Source organism: Ursus arctos, unplaced genomic scaffold, assembly GCF_023065955.2.
Source record: "Ursus arctos isolate Adak ecotype North America unplaced genomic scaffold, UrsArc2.0 scaffold_21, whole genome shotgun sequence".
Lineage (NCBI taxonomy): Eukaryota > Metazoa > Chordata > Mammalia > Carnivora > Ursidae > Ursus > Ursus arctos.
In genome coordinates, this window is record NW_026622886.1 from 31,660,910 (window position 1) to 31,676,687 (window position 15,778).

The 15,778-nt window shown below is 37.5% G+C and overlaps 1 protein-coding gene and 1 long non-coding RNA gene across 2 annotated transcripts in view; one reads left to right on the plus strand and one right to left on the minus strand.

Moving 5' to 3' along the window:
• Positions 1–15,778, minus strand: part of SYT1 (synaptotagmin 1) — a 525,260-nt gene that overhangs the window by 167,159 nt on the left and 342,323 nt on the right. The window lies entirely within an intron of this gene.
• LOC130544507 (uncharacterized) overlaps positions 173–15,778 on the plus strand; it is a 271,380-nt gene continuing 255,774 nt past the window's right edge. Inside the window, exon 1 of the long non-coding RNA XR_008960831.1 lies at positions 173–233. This is a non-coding gene — a long non-coding RNA (uncharacterized LOC130544507). The remainder of the gene's footprint in view (positions 234–15,778) is intronic.

Sequence of the window (15,778 nt, forward strand, 5' to 3'; positions counted from 1 at the left end):
TGAAATATCAGTTGGGTTGGGTATGTGGGAAGTCATAAACAAATGCTTACTGAAGAAATGAAGGCGTAATTAGAGACAAAGGCTTCTTCAACTATTGTTTGTACATAGTGAGGATGTGGCTCCATTGGACTTGTTAAAACTAAAGGGTATACTTTTTTTTTTGATACTACAGATCAAATCGTGATAAAACTTTAGAGATAAACCAGTTTGTCCAGATCATTCAGAAAATTTGTGTAAGTATTCCATATTTTTTCTTCTAGAAGATTATGGAAAAAGCAGTAAAGTTCATTTTATTCCTGTCTGTTATTTTCCCAATTTTTATGTTGTATACCCCCGAGAAAGATGCTCTTCAAGAATTATATTAGTAATGCTGATATGGGTTTTCCTTTCTTATATCCAGCACCTGCGGTATTCCCTAATTTTATTTCTCATTTATATAGTTATTTCACTTTGTGAGCCCCTTTCACATTACCTCAGCCCAGTTGACCCTAAAAACTAAATTGCAGAGAAGCTAAGGTGGTGGGTACCAGAATCTCCATTTTATAGATGAGAACACTAAGAATCTGAAATGTGGCTTCTGTAACATGATTCTCATTAGGGTTGGGATCACACTTAGGTCTTCAATTTTTCATGCTCTTTCCATATATTTGGGCATTCTTTTGTGTCCACAATGAATCTTGAGCAAATATTCACTAATTATATTATTGCTAAGAAGAGTTTAGTTGGTAAGCATATTTGTATAGGATTCTCAGGCTTCTTTTTTTTTTTTTTTTTAAAGATTTTATTTATTTATTTGACAGAGATGGAGACAGCCAGTGAGAGAGGGAACACAAGCAGGGGGAGTGGGAGAGGAAGAAGCAGGCTCATAGCAGAGGAGCCTGATGTGGGGCTCGATCTGAGAACGCCGGGATCATGCCCTGAGCCGAAGGCAGACGCCTAACCGCTGTGCCACCCAGGCGCCCCTCTCAGGCTTCTTCTAACTGGAATAATTTTTTATCGTTTATGCCAAATCCATGAAAATCAGTTGTGAAAAAATCTGATAATAATCATAACATCAATGGGCGATATCAGGTAGGAGAAAGATCAGGAATCTTGACTCCAAGTTCTGCCACTCAAATTGCCGAATAAATTTGATCCAAGTTATTTAAACTTTTCTGAACCTCAGATTCAACATCTATAATATGGGAGGTGGGTGGAGAGAGGAGACCCTGAGATAAACTCTGTAAGTGATTTGTGACATGTAAATTTGTAATATGCAAAGTACTCAGCATGGTGGGTAACATGAAGGAGGGTTTTAAATACCAGTTATTTTTATTTGCCAGCAAGTCCTATTAAATTTCATAGTCTGAAAATCTTAAAACTTGACTGAAAAAGAAAACTCTAAAAGTTACGTAGATAAAAGATGAAATACAAGCAATTTTGTATGTATGCTACAACTTCCAGCATACTTGACATGCTGTACCCTAATGATACCGCAGAATGTCAGGGTAACATTGTAAAATTAAGATTGCTGTCAAAAAACTGAAAGGCAAAGCATTTTGGTAGTGTTCAAGCTACTCATGGATAAATAATGGAATAAATAAATAAAACTTTTGGGGAGAATAATAGTTCTTTAAAATCACAGTGACCAAATAATTGTTTTTTACTCAAATAATATGAGCAGCATTAGAATAATATTAAAATTTGTGCTAATGTAAATAAACATAATATGCACTGCTTTGTATTTTCAAAAATTAGCCCAGCTAACACTACCTGAGGTAAATGTTTTAACGCAGCAGTAAAGATATTAGTGGCAAGAATTTTATTCTTTCTAACTGGCAAAATGATAGGTTTTGCTTGATTACGCTCAATTCTGTGGTGCTTATGCATTAACAACAATATATGCTCTTGGGTGCTGCTTTTTTTTTTTTTCCTTCAAAACTGACCAACTATTTTAAGTGACTGAGAAAGCTAGCTTGAATTCAGTGTTTTTTTTTTCAATAATTACTTACATTTTAAAATTATAATTTTTTATCAAGAACCAACTTTGAATGTATGTAATGTTTCCACTGAATAATTTACAACATAGTTTGAGTTTATTATTTTATATAAGTACTATGATCTTCATTCATAAACTGAAAATTTAAGGTACCAGAAATACTGTGACTGTCCAAAGATCTTAGGAGAGAATCATGGCCCGACCTCAAATTCAGTCCTTTGAACCATCAAGCTCTTTCTATTAATCCAAGCTTTGATTCTTCCCATTTCAAATCAATCAATGATGATAAGATTTAGATTTACGCAGGATCACAATATTAGTCCTTTACTATTTAAATCCTTCCGATGCCATATTCATTTAATATGTCTTACTCATTAATTTTGTGCTGTTTCTGCCCATAATTTTCAAGAAAACAGGTAGGAGCCTACAGCTGAACTTTACATTTTACATATGAACTTTACATATGATTTAGTAAATTAGTGAGATAGAGAATTACCTTTAAAGATTAAAAACTATGAAACTTACTGGAAGCAATAGCTTTTTTTGTTTTTCTTCAGTACTTTACTTACATGTAACCATCTAAATCAAGAACCAGGTCACTGTGCAAATATTACAATGTTTACTTCCTTAGAGGCTCACTAGATCCAGACGCTGCCCAGAAGAAACAGAATAATCTTGCTATGCTAGCAGTCTCTTAAGATTCTTGGAAAAACAATAGTGGGTACATAACATATTCGGACAAATGCCTTTCAAGCAATGTAAGATTTTATGTTTGAAGTTCATCTTAATGCTTGTAAGTGAAAGAATTAAAGAGAATTTAGTGGGCTGATGTGAGTAATCTGTTTGAGGGTCACACTATTCTTTCTGAAAAGAATGTTTACTTTAAATTATTGATGGACAGAAAGGAGAAAAATAGCAGAGCACTTAACATAAAATAGATCATCAGAAGAAGGATCTTGAGGAAAAAACAACCAAGAAATGGAGAACGTTATCTCCTATTGAAAAGTTTACAGCAGACCTCAGAAGTATAGCACGTTGACTTGTAAGTGGCAACTGATTGCTCTAAATCAGTTTTTAAATCAGTGTGCTTTGAAGTCTACCATCCATTTTAGACAAAAGGCATGAAACTTCGGAAGGCATTCTATGGACGTTGCAGAAGGGGCAGTAAGTAACTTTGTTCGTGCTAATCTGGCTCAGCTCCCTCCTTGAATGCCGTGTTCCACACTTCACTCCTGGTCCTTCTGGAAGCACAAGGTGCTGCCTCATGCCTTGGTTTTCTCTTTTCCATTTACTCTACCTCCTCTGTGGGCTGCTCTGTGCGTATTTGACACGTGGGGGAGTAAAGAGAGGGAGAATAGAGAGAACGGAGTCTGGGGAAGCTATTTGGAGCTATTTTGTTCTTTGGCATTTTTTCTGATTGTCCCTGAGCAGCCATCTAAATTGTGAAATGGGGAGGAGAGGTGGTAAATGGTATGAGGAGTGCAGTATGTTTCCAGAAGAGCTGAAGCCCGATCTCTGCTGCAGTTCTCAAAAGGTGGCAGAGAAGGAAGGCAGTTAGGTATCCATGTTCCTACCTTATGAGAAGGGTGTCAGTTGCTTTATTTAAGGGTTGTATGGATGAGAATTTCAGGTACAATCTCAAAACTACAAATGTGAAAATGATGAAGGTGAACTTAAAGATGTGCATTCTTTGATAAAGTACCAGTGTTGTGTAGAGTTGGACATGTGCTGTGATTACATAATAGTGTAAAACGTGATCTTGGCTCTAGTCCTCACCCCAGTCCCCACCAATCAAAACCAGATTCTACAACAGCAGATGCTAACACCTACGGCTGGAAAAATATCAGAGAGGAGTCATGAGGTTGGAGTTAGATAGGAGAAGTTTCTTTTTCTTCAGAAAGATGAGATAAATTCTGTTTATTTTGAGTGATTTTGTAATTTTTCTAGGCAAAAGTCCAACTGTGCTATAAAACAAAATAGGCTCCTTGGGGGGGAAAAAGCAACGTATAAAGGGGAAAAGTCTGTTTACCACAACTGATGAGACTCGTAATCAATATATAGTAATGGAAAAGAAGTTTCTCAGATGGCTAAAACATTACTCTGTTACTGTTATAAAGCAACACACAAGGGTTTTGCTTTTCTAGGTCAGAATAGATTTGGATTAATTGACTTCATAGAGTCTTTAAAAATGTTTATGTGTGAATTTTAATAAATGTGAAATTAAATAACAGAAACAGTAAAATCCTGGAAAATCAGTTATAATGTTATGTATTTGTTCCACTCCACGTGGTACACTGGAAGGTACTAGAGGTTTGGAGTCAATCAGTTTATTTTTTTAATTTGTTTTTTAAAGATTATATTTATTTGAGAGAGAGAATGAGCAAGAGAGAGAGCACAAGCCAGAGGGAGAGGGAGAAGCAGACTCCCCACTGAGCAGGGAGCTCAACATGGGGTTCGATCCCAGGACCCTGGGATCATGACCTGAGCTGAAGGCAGATGTTTAACTGACTGAGCCACCACTTGCCCTTCAACTCTGAGTTTAAGATTCAGTAAGTCTTTGTCTTCTTTGAGCCTTTATTTTTCTACATGAAAAGTGGGGATAATACCACAATACTAACTGTGAGAATTACATGAGGTGATACATTTGAATACCTGGCACATAGATGGGGTTAAAAAATGCTAATTCTTTTCCCCATTTTAAATAGTAAGTAATATACATATATGAAATTCTATTCTAAAATTTAATAGTTTTATTGTAAAAGTATTTTTGTTGAAATATAATTGATATACAATATATCAGTTCCAGGATTACATCATAGAGATTCAATATTTTTATCTATTACAAAATGACCCCATGATAAGTTACCATCTGTGACCATAGAAAGATATTACGGTCTTATTTATCATATTCCCGATGCTATACATTATGTCCCCATGGCTTACCACGTGGAAGTTTGTATTTCTTAATCCCCTTCCCCACCCAACCTATTTGCCTTCTGGTAACTAACAATTGGTTTCCTGTATCTGAGTCTGTTTGTTTTGTTTGTCCATTTGTTCTTCTGGGTCCACGTATAAGTGAAATCATACGGTATTTGTCTCTCTGTCTCACTTATTTTGCTTAGCATAATCCCTCAAGGTCCATCCACGTTGTTCCAAATGGCAAAGATAAAAATATTTCCTGGAAACATATTTAAAATTATTAGACCCAAAGAATAAAGCTGTAAAACCTGCTGGGTTTCCTCTAAAGACCTTGTTCTCTTTGCCTCTCTAAAAATTAAAGTAAAAGAAAATTGACCCAATGTAACTTCTACAATTTGAAAGGAATGTAGACAATTTGGAGTTAATCCAGTATACATTAAGGAAGATACTTAAATCTTAGACTTACACAAGAATAAAGAACACGTTCTCTATTTTCTGAGAAGGAAGAGTGAGAGGAAATAAACAGTGTAGCAGAAGAGATTGAAAATATTGGAGGCAGAGAGGTAGAAATCTCTTTAAGAACTAATGCATATTGAAAGAATTTTTAAAAGAGCAGCAAAATTTTAAAAGAGCATATATGGTTAAATCTTCTAGGCAGTGAAGGTAAGCAGGCAGTTTTGTTTTTCATGCCTGGCTATGACTTACAGAGCCTTCACTGGTTTTTAAGTCTGTGGCTTTAAAGTATACTCATACTGTTAGGGGAACCAGAATAGTAGTTTGAAAATACTAAGCACTCTGGCCTTTATAACGCCAGAGAACAATGACAGGTGGGGTCAGGTTGGACTGGAGGGATTGCCCGAGATGGTTCAGGTCCCAGCAGTGAGGTGACTTCTGAGCCATGCTTAGCAGTTTACAATGAGTTCCAGATAAGTCTTTATTCTTTGGTCTCATATAGTATGGTCAAATATTTTAATATAAAGTTATTCCTCTTTGTTTTTAACAGAATGGCTTGAGACACAGGTCTATGGGAAAACAATGACAGTTTTCTGTACAAATAAATTATTAAATTTTTCCTTAGGACAGTATTCTAACATGCAGATAGAAATGGAAAGGGTTTTAAATGTCAACTTTTGAAGAGATTTGATCATTGAACGAGGAGTGTGGGTTGCAGAAAAACAAAATGAGATTAGGAGTTGCAAGAGCTCAGCCATGTGAGAAAGTTCAGATGTGGGAAAGGTAAGCGCCTCACTGCTTGGCATCATCCTCGGCCCAAGACACAGTTTTAGTTCAGAAAGATGGGATTACCAGAACAGAACAGAATGTTATTTTACAGTTCATTTTAACTGTCCCAGAGTTAATGAAGCATGGGAAGTTGCTGTCACTTTGTGGGTATTAGGATAGATTTGAAAATTCTGGTTATTACAGGAACTTTGATTTCATAAATCTGAATTTCTTATTAGAGTAGCATTACAGAAAAATGGAGCTTTTATGGTATTTGTGGTTCTCTGAGGAAGCATCTTGTATCGGTTTATGAAGGCGTTTTGGGGGGGGTGTGTGTATACGAAGTATGCCAGCAATAAAAGTGTCTTCTCAGACACAGTATTTCTAGAACTTGATGACTGCCGGCATTATTAGGGGCAAGAGAACAACAGCAAAGCCGTTAAAGTCTACTTTGAAGTTCAGTGAAATAGCCTTTTTCTCTAACTGCTTATTGACTTCAGCCAATCATGAGAAGATACTCAGAGTATTTTGCAATTTCAGAGCAACCAAGAAAGCTTGACTGAAACGGATCAAAATGAAGTAAATGCACCAGAACGATAGTAGATCAATTAGAGGTTCAACTCCGAGTTCTATCAAAACAGTCCTGCATTTGGATTTATCCAAGGCCACGGGAAGTAAGGAACAGTGAAATTAAAACAAAGGAAAATCTTGTAAATGAGATTCTGCAAGTTTTTGTTCTTTCTGGCTGTGAATGCCCGTAGGAAAAACAGGTATATGTGAAGCTTTCTGAGGTGTATTTGCCCTTTGCCTTGTATGTCTTTACGTGATCAAGTCCCTTTAGGAAAAGCTGAGGTTTTTAATGGCATGGTTACTATGGAAGTGAGAAATGTCTTCAATCATCGTCTTCTTTTCCCTGCCTTATTTAAGCTCTAAGCTTATAGGTGTTAGGCTCTATCAAATTCCGAATATGCAATAAATAAGAAATTCAATATAATGCCTGCTATGGTTTCCAATGTTTAAGAACTGTGAATGGACTTTCACCTTGTTTTAAATTTAGAGCTCTGAATTATATTTTCTTATAGTACGATGAATATTAAGTTTAGATGTGCATATCAAATGAAGCCTTTTTCTTTAATTGGAAAAATGGAAAATGATTTGGTGAGTACAGAGAAGAGGAAGAGAAAGCCCAGGTTCAAACCGATGATAGAGTTGACCCATAGCAACACTGGTTTGAACTGTGTGGATCCATTTACACGTCTATTTTTTTTTTTTAAATACTACTGCAAATGTGTGTTCTCTTCCTTATATTTCTTTTTTTTTTTTTTTAAAGATTTTATTTATTTATTCGACAGAGATAGAGACAGCCAGTGAGAGAGGGAACACAAGCAGGGGAAGTGGGAGAGGAAGAAGCAGGCTCATAGCAGAGGAGCCTGATGTGGGGCTCGATCCTGGAACGCCGGGATCACGCCCTGAGCCGAAGGCAGACGCTTAACCGCTGTGCCACCCAGGCACCCCTCTTCCTTATATTTCTTAACATTTTCTTCTCCCTAGCTTCCTTGATTGTAAGAATATAGTATATAATATGTATACAAAATACATTAATTGACTGTTGATGTTATTGGTAAGGCTTCCAGTCAATAGAAGGCTGTTAGTGGTTAGGTTTCTGGCGAGTCAAAAGCTATAGATTTCCGGCTGTGTGGGAATAGGGGTTGCCCCTAATCCGTATGTTGTTCAAGGGTCAACTGTATACTGAATATTTAAATTGATTTATACTGAACATTTCCTTCTTTTTATGTGAGAGAAGCTTCCATTCTCCTCAGGTTATATTTTCCATTTCTCCATCACCAAACCTTCAGATCACCTCTGATTAATTTCTGCCCAAACGACCCATAGTTTTACCACTTTAACAGTCACTTCTTCATGTTTTCCCTTCTTGTCCTCATCTGTTACGCATATGTTTAGAGTTGCCTTTGCGCCACATGCAATTTCGTATTCAGCTTTTTTATTATTAATTTTCACATTTTACTACATGGACTTGATGAATTCTTTCAAAGATTATTATTAAGCAAAAGGGAAAAAGCATGATGTCCATTCACCCCACACTAAAGCTGAAAAACTAAAAGATGATAGGTACTGCTGAGCTGCCTCTCACCACCTCTGATTGCATTCTGTTCTCTCTTCGCAAGAGGTAACCTCTGCATGAAATCAAACATTTTTTATTCCTGTGCATTTCTTTATGCCTTTACATGAGTGTCTTCTTAGAAACATTTTAGATTTAACTTTTTTTTTTTTAGACTTTTTATTCCTAAGAGAACTACAGCACACATCATAGCAAAAGTCTCAGCACTTCTTTGAATTTCATGGGTTAGAGTCAAAATAGCCTAACTTCAAAACTACAGCAGTGTAGTAAGGGCACCAGACGTGATTCATCTTGCAGGTGACCCAGAGATCTCCCACATGCCCTGAAATCCATGCTAGACATCTTCTATGCAGTGCCGTAGTCACACTCTGTATGCTTGGAAGGACCGTTACTGTTTACGACAGTAACACTTTCAGGCAGCCTCCCGCCTCTGTGCCTTGTGTAGTTGGCATTCTCATTTCATTGGGACTATTTGAAGTGAGGGGTGCTAAATCAGAAAAACAAACATAGAACTCTGCCTTCGAACGCTGTCACAATCATTTTGAAACCCAATAAATCAGAATCATTATTTCTTTAGAGTTCTTAAATGTGCAATCTGTAGGGATTCGTAAAATAAAGGCACATTTGAAGTTGGTTTCGGCTGAGAATGAACTATCTTGTTTATTTTGATAGCAAAACAAAATCATCTCTTTTTACATTAACTGCTTAATTTGCTTCGTCTGCGAAGTTGATCTTTTTCTCCTTTTAGGAGTTTGCCCTTAGGGAAATAAAATGCTAAGCATCAGAAGAATAGATGCAAATACCACTGTGACACGTCTTAAAACATTTGAGTTTGCTTCCTACTTTCTTGATCCACTATATACATCAAGGGATTTTCACTTCCAAGGCCATAACCCAATGTATGAGAAGGATATGGGTACAAATATCCATTTCTAGAGTATTTGAGGTTAATAGGGAGATGCATTTCTTTCCTTCCTTCTTGGTTCACTGAACAGTATAGTTCTAGTGGGATGATGATGATAGATTCCTAGTGTCTGTCTGTTCTGCACCAAAAGTGAGAACTCATTGCAATAACAACTGCAAAGATGATGGATTTAGTTGGTATTAGCCATGAGACGAACACGTCATTTAACCTCAATACAGACTGCTAATCCTCAAAACCAAACTTCCAGCTGTCAAACAGGCTGATTGACACTTTTAGAAAGATAGGGATTGGCTGTTTTTCCACATCTCAATTGATATCTTTGTCTATAAGGTTGAAAGTGAGTTATTTTCATCTTCAGAACATTTCTTTTAGCTTCAGGTAAAATTCAATCTTGGTACATGTTGCTAAATATCTGTTGAGGCAAAATTTAACAAAATTGTCTTTATTTCTCTAAATCTTCAAAGTCGTTTATCTTCACCATGGCCACACAGAGATTCTCCTAGATAGTTGCTAGAAGCTATTTTTATTAGTAAAATGGTCTCCGCTGGAGAGGGTACTAGTTTACAGAAGCAAGCTTTGAGATTTCTTAAAGATAATTCCAAGGTGATTCATGGATATATACAGGGAAAATACTGTATCCTTGTATTGTGTATAAAGTTTTTGTAATATTACTGCTCAGAATACAATTCAAGTGAAGGGTAAATGAGAAACATGGATTAATACATTTGGGTGGGCAACATTTTCCTTCTGCGTTAGCCAGAGTAATTAGCATTAACTTTTTGGAAAGCTTTGTACTGTTCGTAAACTTGAAAAATCACATACTCTTAGTAGTGTAGATTTCTTGGTCAAATAAATGGTTTGGGTTTATTGACCCAACCCCTTTTAAAGATTTATTCATTTATGAGAGAGAGAAAGAAAGAGATATGGGGGGTGGTGGGGGGAGGGGCAGAGAGAGAGAGAGTCTCACGCAAACTCCACACTGAGCATGAAGACCACATGGGGCTCGATCCCACGATCCTGAGATCATGACCTGAACTGAAACCAAGAGTCAGACACTTAACTGACTGCACCATTCAGGCACCCCAGCCCAACTCCTTTTAAAGGTCTTAGAATTACAGCATGAGGAAAATACACATTTTTATCACTATACTTGATCAAAATATTCAGTAAAATTCTTGTAATTTTAGCACAAATAACTCAGAAATCATTGTGCTTGAGAGGGTAATGGTTTGATAATTTAAATGCCATTCTAAAGCAAGCAAGCACAGTAGCAATTTTTTTTTTTTTTTCTGAATCTTGGATATATTAAAATCAGTCTGTAGCTATGGGATTCTGCAGACCAACAAAACCTGAGATTCTTTTTTGGGCTCCTATACTCAACACTGAGTGGGTTTGCATTCTAATATTCAGAGGCAATTAGATACACCTGTGCTAATAAAAATTGGAATTGCAAATATTAGTAAGGGAAATGTGTGCCAGAGATGGAATTTATTTTGCTGATTTTCTTGTCGTCTGCATGTTATAGAAAGACATGGCAGTCATTTGCTTTTAGCTTTTAATTTGAAGCCATGCTTTCAAACTGAAAATTGTGTCATTTTCAAAGCCATAAGGGGGTTGCAGAGTAGATCATCCTCATTTTCTGGTAAACTCTTCTCTTCTTCTCTTTCTCACCTTAGAACAAAGTAAGATACTATTCATTTTTTTTTATTCTAGGCATATGTTTTAATTCAAGAACTGCTTAACATTGGGATCATCATAATCTAGGTAATTAATTCATGTAACACATTCTCTCTATTAACATAGTTCTATATACCCTAAATTATTAGGTGTCTAATAACGTGGCTGAGCAAATCTGTTTAGAAATCCACATTATCTGCTGTAATATACAAGTAGAGAGATGTAGCAGTACACCCCAGTGTCTTCTTGGGAGACTTAAAACCCTCTCCTGGAACAACTGCATATACTGTAAGTACAGGAGAAATCTCATTTTAAAGAAGAAAAGAAGTCCTGTAGAAGGCCATTACTCTTGTGAAAGGCCATTAACTTCTTGGTTGCTTAGAAAAAGAACCATTCTTCTTGACTCTTTACTAAGAGAACACTGCTTTTGTTCAGGTATCACACAGCTATTAGTATACTCAAGAATAGTAGGCTCTTTTTCCAGATCTGGGATGAATGATGATTGGATGAAGTCAGTTCTGTAATTCTTTTTGTCACTGATTGGTCTGAGGTTGGGCATAAAAGCCAGGACTGCTGATACTCTATACGGGGAAATCTCAGAAGATGACAGGGAAATATGGTTTTTCTCCCCGATAAAGAGAGAGTATTGAAGGGAAAAAAGACCTCTTTGGCCTTTTCTCCCTTTCACGCCACTACCTGATCGGACCGTTTTGTATATGGTGCTTGGAGCAGTCATCGCTTTCTTTCAATTATGCAGAGACGGCAGGGGAAGCTCAGGGACTGCCTTCAGAGTTACTCAAAGTCACTGGCTCGAACTGTAAACCAGCTCTGGGACTGCCTCTACCAAGATTTAATTTTATCTGAGGCCATTAAAGGCTTTATTGGGTAAATTGCCTGTATCAGCCAGGATAAGTTAGATTATGCAGCAGCAACAAATAATCCAAAATCTCAGGAACTTAAAACAACAGAGGCTTATTTCTCATTCATGCTGGAGGCCTTGGTGGGTCAACAGGGTTTCTGATTGTTGTCCTTACTCAAAGACCTGGATTGATGGAGTAGATGTGTCTCCAAAATTGCTGGATTCAGTTCCAGTAGGAAAAGTGAGTTCTGGGTAGTCTCTTATCTGCCATTAAATGCTCCAGCCCAGAAGCGAGACACTGTTCATGTCTAGTCACAACTAACCTCTCAGAACTGGTCACACAGCAACACGTACAGGAGGAGAAGGAAGTACAGCTATGCCATGTGCCCCTAGAGAAGAATGATGAGAAATACCCGCTGAGCAGAACTGATGGTAACTCTGTCAGCTTAAGCTGAGAATCCTGTGAGGTGCAGCAAAAGGCATCCTTAGTGTAAGGACGGTGATTAAAATTATTGACTGTTAGCTACGGATCAGCCATTGTTCTCTGTTGACATATGTTATTGTATTTAATGTGCACCAAAATCTTATAATGTGAGTACTATTATTCTCATTTTCTGATGAAAAATTGCTTCAGAAGTTTCTTGCTCAGAATCATTAGTGGGTTAATATTGGAGTCATGATGTTAATTTAGACAATTTAGCTGCAGAATCCACATTCTTAACTTCCATGTCATAAGTCTCTAATAATTTTTCTTTTCAAATACACACACACACACACACACACACACCCACACCCATATCTGTTGTCTACTATCAGGTTTTCTACTACGTTAAGAAAAAATAAATATGTGCAATTACCACAACACTGTCACAAAAGATAGATAAAACTTCATTAGAAAATGTATGTCAGGGGGTGCCTGAGTGGCTCAGTTGGTTAAACAATTGCCTTCCGCTCAGGTCCTGATCCCAGGGTCCTGGGATCGAGGCCCACATTGGGCTCTCTGCTCAGTGGGGAGCCTGCTTCTCCCTCTCCCTCTGCCACACCCCCTGCCTGTGCTCTCCTCTCTCTCTCTCAAATAAATAAATAAGTAAATAAAATCTTAAAAAAAGAAAAAAGAAAATGTATGTCAGTTACTACCCTGTGAGCTGGCATCAGCATATTAGACAAATAAATTCGGAATCAGTCTTCCAAAGGCAGAGCGGACAGTTTTTCTTCCATGACATAGAGGAACAAAGTAAATTTTATAAATTTTCAAGCCTGAGGCCACAGTCACTAATTGCATGAGCTCTACTCACCTGGGCTGAAACAAGTTTGAATACACCTTTCATCATCCATGGAAGGAAGGAAGGAACCCATAGCCCAGAGCTATTCACTTGGTGGGTGTTCAAATTCTGCACATAAATAAACCTTATATTCAGATAATGACTGCAGATAGTTGTTATTCATAGACGTGTGACTACATCTAGCTTACTCTTAATGGAAGACTGTTTTCCTACCAGTGCTCATTGACTAAATGAGGGTGCATCTAGACTTGGAGATTCTGGAAGTTTATTTGACTCAGAATTCAATTTTCTCGTCTGAGCATGTTCTGTTCATTTATAGGGGAGATTTCCTGAATTTGGATTTTGAAATTTGGAGTTTGGAGTTTTAATTTAAAAATTCCTCCCCCAGGTTCACCCTTGTTACTGGGTAAAATTCCTCTTTGGGGAAACTACTGCTTCCTTATGTTTAATCAAGATGATTTGAGTGATCTTCTCTTCCCTTCTGAAAGCATGGGTAGGAGTCTCAGTCTGGTGAATGAGAGCATTCCATTCCCCAGGGCATAATGACTGGTCCATAGGTGGGCACATTATTCAAGCCTATGTAATAGTACTCAGATGTGGACTGTCGTGACAAATGCTAGATCTAGTAAAGGCAAAAGAAAGGCAGAAAATTTCCCATCTTCATGATCTATCTCTGCATTTGGAGCAATGCTGGTATACAGTAGATAACATATATTTGTTGAATGAATGAAAAAGTCACCTTATGCTGATCTTGCTACACTGGTTGAATGTTAGCCTTGAGTGGCCAGGAAGCCACCATGTGAAGAATGCCTGCCTAAGAGGAAAGTGAAAATGGAAGAAATCTAAGCTAAAGGTTGGAAAGAGAGAAAAACAGAATACTAATGATGTAACTGGAGATTTAGGATGCAGATACGTGGAAGCCAGGAGAGGTGGGTACTTGTTAGTTCCGAGAACCAATAAATTCACTTATCACTTAAATAAGTGAGAGTTGGATTTCACCAGAAGAATACTGATGAGTATATCACCATTTTATCGTGTCAAGACTCTTCCACCTCTGGGTTTTAGAATGGAATAACCAAAACTGTATTACCCTAAGTCATTGACTCGAACGTTTCACTCATAATTTATTAGAGACTGACTATCTGGCAGCCATAAAACCATCTGCAGAGATAGACCACAGTTGTGTATGAGAATTACTCTCAAATTTAAAATATTTTAAATGGCTCAAGGGAGTGGATGTATCTGAGGATGCTTCAACTTCAGTGAGTCTCTCTGCAGCTGATTCAGCAGCAACTCCCTCATTCCATTGTGCATGTCCCCCCAGGATGTGTCTCCTCTGGACGGCCTTGTCATCTCACCATTTACACTTTGAACTCTTTGGATGAAAGACTTTGGGGAACATGTGAGGAAAAGCGGGAATAAGTCACACAGTAGTTGCCCTTCAATCTCTAAGCCTGGAAAAGCCACATAGCTCCAAGTAACATGCTTGAGAGGTGGAAAATAACTAAAACATACACAGAAACATGCAATTAGTTTATTCTGTCAAGGATCTCCTATCCCCAACCAGAAAATTAATTGATTTCATGAATTCATGAATTTGTTAGAATTGATCCTGTCAACAACCTCCTTTGCAGGGCTCACTTTCAACTAGGATTTCCTGTCTGTCAGAAGTCTCCAGTTGACCTCAACTTTTGCCCATGTGGTGTTTGTCTGTAATATCCGAGCCTGCATCAGACTTGTTTTGCCTGCCCACAACCGCCGCGTGCCCCCCCAGCTGCCTTTCAGCTTTTGCATTTTGTTAAACATATTATTTCATTCTTTACTTTTATTTTTTGGCTACTCTTGCCTTCTTTGTCTTCTTTGCTGCATATTTAGATCCTATTTACTGCCAAATTCCTCTTGATGGCATTTTTGAGACTCGAGACTTCTTCATTTTCCAAACACCATGCTTGTCCATGCTTTTGATATCTCTATACCTGAATTGCCAGGATGATTTCTAAGCAAAGTGGCAAAAGAGGTCTTTGGCTTTTGTACTATTATTCAAATAATTTTTTTCCCCAGCTTTTCCTTTCCCTCTTTTAAGAGTATCAGATGAAAAGGAGGTTCTCCATCACCTGCCCAATCCAACATTTCCCTCGATTGAGTCCTTGTTTCTTTATAACGTATTTCTCTTTTAATCGACCTGCTCTTGTGTAATCTCCATCTCCTCCCTCTTAGAGTTAATCTTATCTTTTGGGTACAAAAACAATGTTCTTAATTCTCCATCAGTGGAAAACTCTGAGTATTTTCTCAGAAATGTCATTAATCTAGCACCAACCCTTACGTGACTACTTGCTACGATAAGGGGCATCCTGGATGGGATTAAAGTGGCCTGTGATACTAACCAGGTCATATGAGCTTAGTTCTGCCACAGTGAACTTTAAAACTTGACTTAACCAGTGTGACTAAGTTTTGCTATGTTTTTTAACCATTTTGATTTTCACTGACCTTGTTTTCCGAAAACCCAGTTCAAAATTCTTTCTCATAAGGTATATTTTCAGCCTCCAAGACAGCTCTTACTACTCTGTATGCTCCTTCAGTGCAAATTCATAGATTTTACTGTAGTTTCCTGTGCTTTTTTTTTTATTTCCTGCTCTGGAAATGTTCTCCAACTCTCTCTGTGTGTGTGTGTGTGTGTGTGTGTGTGTGTTGTGTAACTGTGAGGCATTTGAGTATTTAGGTCTATGTGCTATAAGCATCTATTGTATTGTAAATACCCCCCCTCCCAACTGTCATT